This window comes from Cornus florida, unplaced genomic scaffold (assembly GCF_030987335.1).
Source record: "Cornus florida cultivar Cherokee Brave unplaced genomic scaffold, ASM3098733v1 CherokeeBrave_3.0.0_Hap2_Chr04, whole genome shotgun sequence".
Taxonomy (NCBI): Eukaryota; Viridiplantae; Streptophyta; class Magnoliopsida; order Cornales; family Cornaceae; genus Cornus; species Cornus florida.
In genome coordinates, this window is record NW_026775574.1 from 55,526,693 (window position 1) to 55,537,560 (window position 10,868).

At 33.5% G+C, this 10,868-nt stretch overlaps 1 pseudogene; it reads right to left on the bottom strand.

The window, feature by feature from the left end:
- Positions 1-3,861: 3,861 nt before the first annotated feature.
- Positions 3,862-8,681, bottom strand: LOC132303274 (pentatricopeptide repeat-containing protein At1g09220, mitochondrial-like; annotated as a pseudogene).
- Between the last annotated feature and the right edge of the window lie 2,187 nt (positions 8,682-10,868).

Below are 10,868 nucleotides of genomic sequence, written 5' to 3' on the forward strand. Positions count from 1 at the left end.
AATTTAGCCAATATGTATGAAATCTTGTAAACAATACAATATCTAATATCATTTGATTTATTAATTTATAGTGAAAACAAAGACACATTTTTTTAATAAAAAAATTATATTTAAAATAAATTTCAATTTCTTAGGGAAAACAAATAAAAAAAAATTGTTTGGTTAGCCAATATAGCCGTTAAGGCAATGTTTGGGTCAGCCAAATAATACCTAAAACGGTTATAATGTCAATAGGAACATTGAAAATTTTGAAAAGGAAATAAAATCACTAATTTTCAATTTTTAAAACTTTTTTTTGCCCAAAAAAGCCTTTAAGGCATTGTTTGTGTTAGCCAAATAGTGCTTTAATGGCTCTTTGGTTCAATTATTTTGAGGGAAAAAAAAGGACCAACATAAGCCAAAAATATGATTTTTACCATTTATTTCAACCAAACATGCCCATAGGAATAGCGATCTGGGCTAAAATAGTATTCTGGTCAGAATTAAAAAAATAAAACAAAACATAGGCAGGCCCGCAGCTCGCTGAGAGGGTCGTTGAATACTGCGACCCATTCCGCAACCCATTAGATGGGACCCATTTTTTGGAGATGCTATTAAAGCAGTCCAATAGCGAAAAATGACCCAAAATCTCTAAAGTCTAGGCCATTGGAGTTGCTCTAAGGCCAATGCAAGAGCATCTCCACTTCCAAATCTTTAAATTTTATATGTTAAATTTATTTGAGGTATAATGTGATAAATTGACATATGAAAATTTGACATGTCTATATATTAAATAATTCTACCCGATATGTCAAATTTATTAATATATATTTTTTTAATTAAACAACAAACAAAAAGTACATTTTAAAAGGTAAAATACATGCAAGTTTTAGTAATATGTGGAACCTATATATTAAAATAATGGGTAAATTACATGCAAGTTTTATTTACAATATTTTTTTTAGCAGGGGGTAACGGTGGTGGAGATGATAGAGAAAGTAATAAGAGAGATGAGATAGAAAATTGATTTTTTTTTAGATTTTATAATATATTTTGTTTTATAAAAATATATTACATAAAATGGTATAATTGACTTTTTATAGTTTTAAGGGAGGTCAAAGTAATAAATCTCAAACGCTCCACCGATGTGAGATTTACTCAAACTTCAGGGGTGGTAAGTGTAATCTACCCTAAAATAATAAAAACAATTGATTTGGCATATCAAAAAGTTATATGTCAAATTTTGATTTGGCATATCAAAAAGTTGTATGCCAAAAATTTAACATATTTGATCCTACGCCAAATGACAACTAGGCATTTGACATATGGGTTATATAAATTCTTCATGCCAAAACTAGTCGTTGAATGCGTTTTCTAAGAATTGAAGAATCGAATGGAGATGCTATTTTTTAATGTATTGATTATGTTTTGCATATTGAAATAATTACCAATAAATATAATTTCTTCTCTATTAGTTAATACAAGTTTATTTTAACTCAAAAGTTTTATCTTATCATTACTTCATTTTTCTCTCAACATTTTCACACCTTTGGGCTTCCTCTAATTTTTAAATTTTATTCAAAATCAATATCTGTTCTAACATTATATTTCTTTTAAACTTTGTACTTTATTGACTTCTTTAATCATTAATTGCCTGAACAATTAAACCACTCTCTTAAATTAAAAATATAAATAATATTATATTAATATAGTTAATGTTGAAAAGCCTAATTTAACTGTTTGACTTTAAGCATCGAAGTAAATCAAGCCAGCCCTGATAATTATTTATATCATTTTGCGATGGATGGAAAATTATATTAAAAAAAGGAGGATACCTCCTGCATTCATCCTTCTCTTTTCTCAACTCTCCATTGTACCAATAGAAACTTGTTTCAACCTTCCTCTCTTTCTTCCTACCATACAAAAATAAACATAATCCTTCATTCCAAAAGCATGCAAAACAATTGCCTTAAGATTTTGTATTGTGGCAATGTAAATACATCATCTATTATATTATAACAACCTCCACTTTGCATGTAAAATTAATATCTACCTTTTTTTTTTTTTTTTTTTTTTTTTTTTATCATTAGCAAGAAACTCACGGGCGAAAAAGGAGAAAAACTCCCCGTATTCTCCGGAATCACAAGACGCGCTTATTTGTCCCTATGGAACTCAAGACCCTCACCATCCTCGTCAGGAGGTAGATAAAGTTTCATGTTTATCACTCATTAAAAAATGAGAAAACTATACTTAAGTAGAATTTAGGAAATAACAAAATAATGTATTTCTAAAGTTTATTTTTACTTCAGTTGAATTACGTAAAATAATTACATACTGGTCGAGAATTATTGTTTTGGTCATAAATGTCCTCCAAACTCTTATTTCAAAATACCAAACTATTCATATTAAATAAAATAATTCCTTAACTCAGAAAAATTTAAAAAACATATCACGCATACGTGCATAAGAAGCTAAGCAATATTATAGAGATAGGAAGCATTTTCTTGAGTCTTAAATGCTAATTATATCTTATCTTTATCAACCAAAGTATATCTCTGAGTTTCTACTTGTGTTGATCCAAATTTTTTTTTTCTTGAAACGAAGCTATTACTCTTGCACTAAAATTACTTGTGAAACAGTAACACAGGAATTGATGAGATACATTGAATAGACTAAAACTTTTTACAAACCTTGTTGTAATTCTATTGAATTCCATTTACTTATGGAAAAAGAGAGAGAGAGAGAGAGAGAGAGAGAGAGAGAGGAGAAATCAACAAAAATTCAACTTTCTATCCCAACCTTCGTTTTCTGAAGGAAAAAATAATAGAACATTGTTTTGATGAAAATATATAAAACTTTTTCAATAGGAATCCTTAACCCAAGGAAAATTATCAAGCTTTTGCACTAATGGCCCACGGGATTCAACAACTCTGTGTCTCATTAATCTCATGTCCTCGTTGTACTTCTTTATGAACGTAGGTGGTTCAACTCAACATGAGAAATGTGGTTTCTTGATTTTTTTTATTTAAAGAATTATTTAATTTAAGAAAAATGATTAGATATTTTGGAATAAGAGTTTGAAGGACATTTTGACCTCAACAATTGTTCTTGATACCATATGTAATTATTTTGCTCAATTCAATCAAATTGAAAATTAAATATTTAAAATAGACCATTTTATTATTTTGTACTCCTAACTCCATCTAAATATAAAATTTCCTTAAGAAATTAGCATAATTTGATGGGCGCAAGTGTATTATTATTATTTATGCTCGTAACATGATGATTTATAAGTATTAAATCTTTTTCATTTGAAGCACAGCATGAGAGATGCCACTATCCATAGTGGCTCATCATTGTTTTGTCCATTGATGAAGGATACATCATTCTCAAACAAATGACTCCAAAAGTTCTAGCATACATATCCATTGAGAGAGAGACTAACATAGTCCACTCAGTTTTCTAGTTGAGAGCATTGAAAGGGAAAAGTATCGAACCAGTTGAGAATAGTAGACAGAGATAGATCAAAATCGTATTGAAAATAATTATTGCAATCATTTGAGAAAGTAAGGCCCTGCTTGGATCACTTTCATTTTTTAGTTTCGGAAAACAGTTTTTAGACAATCAGAATCGAAAACAAACAGTATTTAATTTGTTGCGTGTGAAAATCCGCTTGGTTGGAAAAACTACAAAATAAATTCTTTTTTTTTTAAAAAAATAAAATAAAATTATTTGCCATGATTGTAAGAAACAGAAAATTATATCTTGAACTTCAAACTGTTTAAAAATTTTGCATTTGCAAAAATTGTGATTACCTTCATTCACTGAAGAGAGAGATCCAAACCTATAATACGAACTAGGATACTCCTCCATAATAATGCTTGTCTATTAACAGAAAATTCATGACTACAAAGAACTGAGAGCTTCCTCTATAATTGACCGAAAAAAAATCCTCAAACTTGTCATAAATCAGGCTTTCCCAATATTAGGGGTTGCTCAAAATGAATAAAGGAAGAAAAAAGAGCAATAAGATTCTAAAATTCAAATATTAAACTGAGGAAAGGTAATCTATATTTAACTATTGAACATGTACAAGCATTATGAACTGATACAACCAGCCAACATGGTCTACAATTAACTCAACTTGGTTTCCATCAATCGCAATGTCATCCTGCAAGCACGAAGTGATACTAATAAGCGACATTTCACATTGAACAATCCTGAAAAAGTGCCGAACCTGATACATTGAATAATCATAGACTAAGATGACTAAGAGAACTACCTAGAGAGAATTCGAAGAGCAGTGAGAGGCAATAGGAAAAGAAATAAAGAAGAACAATATTATACAGAAAATTATACATGAACAATTGCAGAGCCCCTAATAAAGGATAGCTTCCACAATTTGGAGTATAACAAAATCAAAGCAATCAAGGAAAACCTTAATCTGGATGAGAGCATAGTTAGATGTACGAAATCAAAGCAATCAAGGAAAACCCTAATCCGAAGTATGACAAAAGTAAATCAAGCCCAACCGAATCCATAAGAACTCTCATTCTCAACCAAATCCATCCAACCAAAGCAAAGCAATCAAACCTCAACCCAAATCAAATTATGAGATAACCAAAGAAAACCCATGAACTTGAGAAACGACAAAACTTCCCAATGGATCATAACATAAAATAGTTCTCCTTGCATGTGAAAATAAATTGTGAATCTTAGAGAGAGAGACAGAGAGATTGATTGTTTTACCTTAACAGAGCAACTAAGATCGATCGTTAGTCCACGACTAGAGAAAATGCAGTTGAGAGAAACAAATTTGATGATGGCTTAAGAAATCTGCAGAGAGAACTCTTCTTCTGAAAAGATAAAAATAGAGAGGGAGGATTGTGCGGCTGCTATCAAATAAGCGAGAAGTGTTGTAAATGAGAAGGTAGCACAGAAGGCAGTTCTCCACGTTTTCAATTAGCAGACTCTCTGTTTCCTAAATTCTCAAAACTACAAAGGAAGTTCTCTAAAACCCCCAACTCTTATAAATCAGTTTTTAGAAAACTATTTTTGTAAAACATATCCAAGCAGACCAAAAATAATTTTTTTAGTTTTTTGTCACTCTGAAAACTGTTTGAAAATAGAAAACTATTTTCAGAGTAACATTTCAAGGAAGGCCTAAATTTCTATTCCAATCATCTGAATGGGTGTTCACCGAGTTGAAAATCTTCTTAACTGATGATGCAAGGGGGCGAGGTGAAGAAATGAAAAAATTGCTTGAGTCGGGGATCCAAGGATTGTACCGAATATTGACTTGATCACCTTTAGCTATCCGCCACTTCAATGTGTGTTTTAGAACTCCACGAGATGAACATATACTTTGCCAAGCCCATGAATCTCGTCTTACCCTAGCGTGCATGAAGGAAAAGTTAGATGTTCTGAAAGATGGATTAAATAAAAAAACTAAGGTTTGACATTATTATGAATCAGTCCTTATATTCCGATCCCATATTTATGCTTGGCAAATGAACTTTTACAATTGCCAGCTTAACTTTGGCCTAACGCACATGAGAGAGATGTCACGGTTGTACATGGTAGAGAAGAATGAAACTGTCTTGGTCAAAATACCTCAACTAAATTGGTGCGGATGCATCGGCAGTTATACTATCAGAGTTTTACATTGTTGTTTTCTTGTACTAGACTCTGGACTTGCAATCCAATGAGGTAATGACCATAATGCAGAAATTCTCTGGATTTACAAATAGAACTGAGCTGGTTGTTGCATGGAGAAGGCAACCAAAAGAAAGGAAAATCGGTACTTTCTGTTTTATGTAAAGGAAGATTAGTTCCATCAGTATACATTGCAGTTGTAAAATATATCTCATGCTATAAACTTAAACACAGAATCTTGAAAGCATTGTTCCCTACAGAAGTAGTCTGAACACCCACCCCTCAATTATAACCTGTAAAAGTAATAGATCATATTCTAGATCATTCTTTTGATACCTGTTCAGTAAATTGGACACCAGTGCCAAACCTTGCTCCGATCAAGTGTCTTCAGAATATGACAAGGCTTATATCTTTTATTCAGTGTGCAAGCATGAACCACACTGAAACTTTAAGCCGCAAGGAAAAAGCCAATCACACTTGCTGGAGCAAATCTGATAATATCTATAGATACCAAAAAACCATTACTTACCAAGATGAGCAATGGTGCCTGCTCACTAACTTACTAACTGAAAATGTGCATGTTTGAGAAGGGCAATGTTGTGCTTCTACATATATATTGACACTCATACCCAGTGTTAATATGATTTCTTCTTGGTACACTCATCCTTCCATAGTATATTAGTATACCTGAACCAGTGGTTGACTTCAACTTCTTCTTGATCATATTCTTTTCTAGAAAAAAAACAAAAAAGAGATAAATTGAAGTTTGGTGTAAGGAAGCCCCACATAGACAGACCAATAAATCCTCATACAGTCCCAACTAGCAGCCATGGAACAAAGGCCTGACAAATTAATTTATTCCAAAAGGTTTTAAGATGTGATCTAGACTAAATTTTAGACTCAAAGGCATGGAGTAGTTTCCTTTTACACTGACATATGTAGCTATTGGCTAATTCTATATTAGCTTATGCATTCCATCCATATCATAGGGAGGCACACCTGATTGACTAAACTCTTTCCTACACTGCATCAATCGTTGCTCGCTTAGGCAAAAGTCTCCACCAAATTCTAATTATACCAATCTGGTATCAACTATTCTAGTTCTACCATATAAGACGAGTACTAGGACTGTTCAACCAAATTATGGAATCTTCTTAAGTAACTTCATTGCCTCAAAGTAATCCAGATTTTTAGCACATATCTGCAAAAAGTCTTCCTAACAAAAATACCCAAATCTACAGTCCTCAAGAAGCCAAGAGTCATGAAACCAGCCCCTACAGTTGTTCTAACATTACTTCTTTGATCATAAGGATCTTAAGGTGAATTTCCCAAGTAATGATCTGGCCTATGATTATATTCTAAAGTCTTTCTAACTTTATGTATAAAACCCAGCCCAATTAACAATCTGGATGCATATTAGAATGTGAAAAATGGGTTTCCCCAGCATAAAAGTTATATACCATGCCTTTTAATTTGCACTGCTCTATTAATCAGACCAAACTAAGGCCAGGAACTTTGGGGGCATTTCTAGCATCCATCATTCTCCTCGTCCTTTCTGAATCTGCAAACCTACCACCACCGGCAAAGATGTTGGACAGAAGCACATAGTCACCACCATATCCCCTTTCCATCTCTAATATATTAATTGTAACTCTTTCTCCCATCTCAACATTACCATGGAAACTACAAGCACCCAGAAGCGTCCTCGAAATCACAACATTGGCCATCTCAGGAGGAATCTCCAAAGCGATCTTTTCTGCTTCCTCAAACCTCCCGGCCCTTCCCAACATGTCTATTAAGCACCCATAGTGCTTAATGTTTGGTACAAGTTGACACTCATTAACCATCTTCCTGAAAAACGCGAGCCCCTCGTCGACCAACCCTCCATGGCTGCAGGCATTTAGAACACTCAAAAACGTCACACTATTCGGCATCACACGAGTATTTTCCATTCTTCTAAAATTATCCACAGCTTCTTTCACTATCCTGTTCATTGTAAGCCCAGAAATTACTGAGGTCCATGACACCAAATTCCTCCTCTCTGCAGACACATCCTCAAAAAGTCTTAATGCACTCTCTACACAACCAAATTTTGCATAAGCATCTATAAGGCAATTCATTATGTGAATATCAGATACATTGAACCCGCTCCTCTCTCTAGAAGCATGGACGGACTGGCAAAGCTCAAGAACCCTGAGATTCCAAAGTACTGGGAGAATCGCCAAAATCGTTATTTCAGTTGGTTTAATGCCTTCATCCACAACCATTCTCCGAAACAACAACAGAGCTTCCTTTGGCCGATTCATCCTAGCATACCCACCAATAAGGCCAGTCCATGAAACGACATTCTTAGTCGGCATCACTTCAAAGAGAGAACGAGCGAGCTCCAACTCCTCACATTTCATTAGACGTGGTCAAAGCATTCCAAATGATGGAGTTTCTCTCAGGCATTTCATCAAACACCTTCTTCGCTTCGAAAATAGACCCACAAACCCCATACATATTGACCAGAGCAGTTTGCACGTAAACATGAAACTCGAATCCAGCTTTGAGAGTAAGACCATGAAATTGCACACCCATTATAGTTCGCTGCAAATTAGTGCAGGCTTTTGATGAGGAAAGAGTAGGAAAAGCTATCGAACGAGATGGGCCGGTGTGGGTGGTGGAATTGAAGGTGTTTGTAGAGAAAGATAGCTTCTTTGGGGAAGGAACTGAGTGAGTAGTGCCAAAGTATATTGTTTCAGATTGTCATCGGCATTTCAGCAGTGTGTGAAGCATTGGTGATGAGTTGAGAGTGGACTTGTTGAACGGATGTTGCCGTTGTTAGGCACTTTTTATATTCTGCCGTTAAGTTATGTTTTTGGTCAATTTTAAAGTGTTTTGGGTTGAAATCCAATTATGTTTGGCAATGAAAATTTGTTTTTGTAGGAGTGTAGTGAGTTTGGTAATGAAAATTTATTTTTGTAAGAGTATTTTGGGTTTGGTAACATAAATTTGTTTTGAAAATTACAAAAATTTGCTTTAATTTATCAATTACACAATCAAAACACACAATATCACCAATTTGGTGATATGACTTTGGGTCCAAAAATTTGATATGTTATAATTTATTTCAAACTAGCCGTCCCAAACATGATATGATCCCAAATTTAAAGATCAATATCAGAAAAACAATATCATAACATATTCCAAACAGATTTTTAATTTTGTTTTGACAACAAATATTAGTTAAAGCACTTTTAATTTTTATTATATTATTCATACACTATTAAATATGTGCACTATTCAAATATTAATTATTGTGAAATTTATTAAGTTGTTTGAATTTTTCTTTAATATTATTTTGTTTATTATATAATATTTGTATTTAACATTATAATATAGATTATTTAAACATATCTAATCATTATTATTTTGTATTTGAGATACGATTTTTTATTAATAGAATATGTAAAGCAATAGTAATAGTGACAGTGATACAAAATGATTGATGACAGAGTTCTAGAATATATATTTATTTATGTTGATGTGAAAATCTATTCGATTCATAACGACAACGTTTCCCTGCAAAACAATGAAGATTATGTCACCTCGGATGGTATTGGTGTGGTGCCAGCTGAGGACACTCTGACGGTAAAGTTAGTAACCGGTGATAATTGTAAGATATTGAGTTTGTGAATCGTAATAACTTTTTTTTTTTTTTTTCCTAGTTGGGACTCACACACACTGCATCCACTAAGGTTCGAACCCCTGACTTCCCTTTGGGAAGTAGGAACCTTGTACCGCTAAGCCATAGGCGGTAATCAAAATTACTTTTATCTACCTGGTTTAATTAGCTAGAGTTGTCTTTTATAGTCCTTGTGATCTGCATCAGTTAAAGATAACAATATTTTTTGGGGATTGTGTTCATCCCCTCTAACCACACGTTGTATTGGGTGGTCATCTATCTCCCAACAAATTGGTGGGATTGTTGAACTTATTGATATCCCTGGAAGTTAGGATTTCAAAGTGATATTTTTGTTATTCGGTTAGTCAACGTAGCTAGTTAATGCAAAATTATTTTTTCCCTATCAGTTACCCCCTATTTCCTGGTTCGGCCCAGCTAGGAAAATTAAATCCGAGGTGAATAGTATGTTGGTGTACTGTTCCTGAGGTGATTTTTTTTGGTTTACCTCGGGTTGTTATTCACAAGGTGAATAATATCTCAGGGTACTATTCCCTGGATTTTTTTTATTTTTTATTTTACCTCGGGTTACTATTCTCGATGTGCCAAACGTTATGAAAGGGGCGTGAGTTTAAATCCCACCTTGCATAAAAAAATTTCTTTGGAATCTGTAACGACCGAAACTCGGGGATTCGGATCGCTAACTGGGTCCTTACCCGAACCTGATATCATACAAGGGTACTATGGTTATTTTCCATTAAAATAGTAGTTCTAGAGTCCATAATGGTCATTTATCGTGGTCAAATAATGCTTTAGAACCCAACAGGGCAAAATAGTCATTTAATACGTTCATTATAGCTTCTAAACTCATCAGGGGTAAAACTGTCATTTTCTATGGTCATTCTATGCTTTGGTTGAAGTCTGGGGGTAACTATATTGAAATCTGGGGTTAAGGTGCAAATATATGACCAACTAAACAGTTATATTGAACCATCTAACTGATTAGATGACTTAACCCAATATACATGCATTTTGCCCAACCAACTGATTGGTTAGATGGTTCATCTAACTGGTTAGATGAACCATCTAACCAGCTACTTGGTTTGGGCCAGTGAACTTGTAGATATGGAGATTTCCCCCTTACACCAACTAATCAGTTAAATGGATTCATGTAACTGGTTACTTGGCTTACGCCAAAAAAAGTGAAATTTTCAAGTTTTATAAAAACATTTGGGATGCATCCTAGGTTCATGAGATTAATCAAAACTCATCTCTAGCCCTTTTTAAACATAGACCATTGTGCTAAACAATCCAAATATGAAATTAGAAACATAACTACATCAAATTAACATTATCCATTCATCCCAAAATGATGAAATTGTATCCAAAAGAATGAGATTACAAAATAAGGGCTCTGATGAGCGCTGAATATTGCATATTCGAGTCACTAAATATACGTATGTTAAGGCCTAAAGTGATACTTCTATCTATTGTTAGACTGATTTATGTGTAATGTGTGTTTATAGGTACTTCCCTAGAGAAACAGTTAAAACCGGGACTTTATGATGAA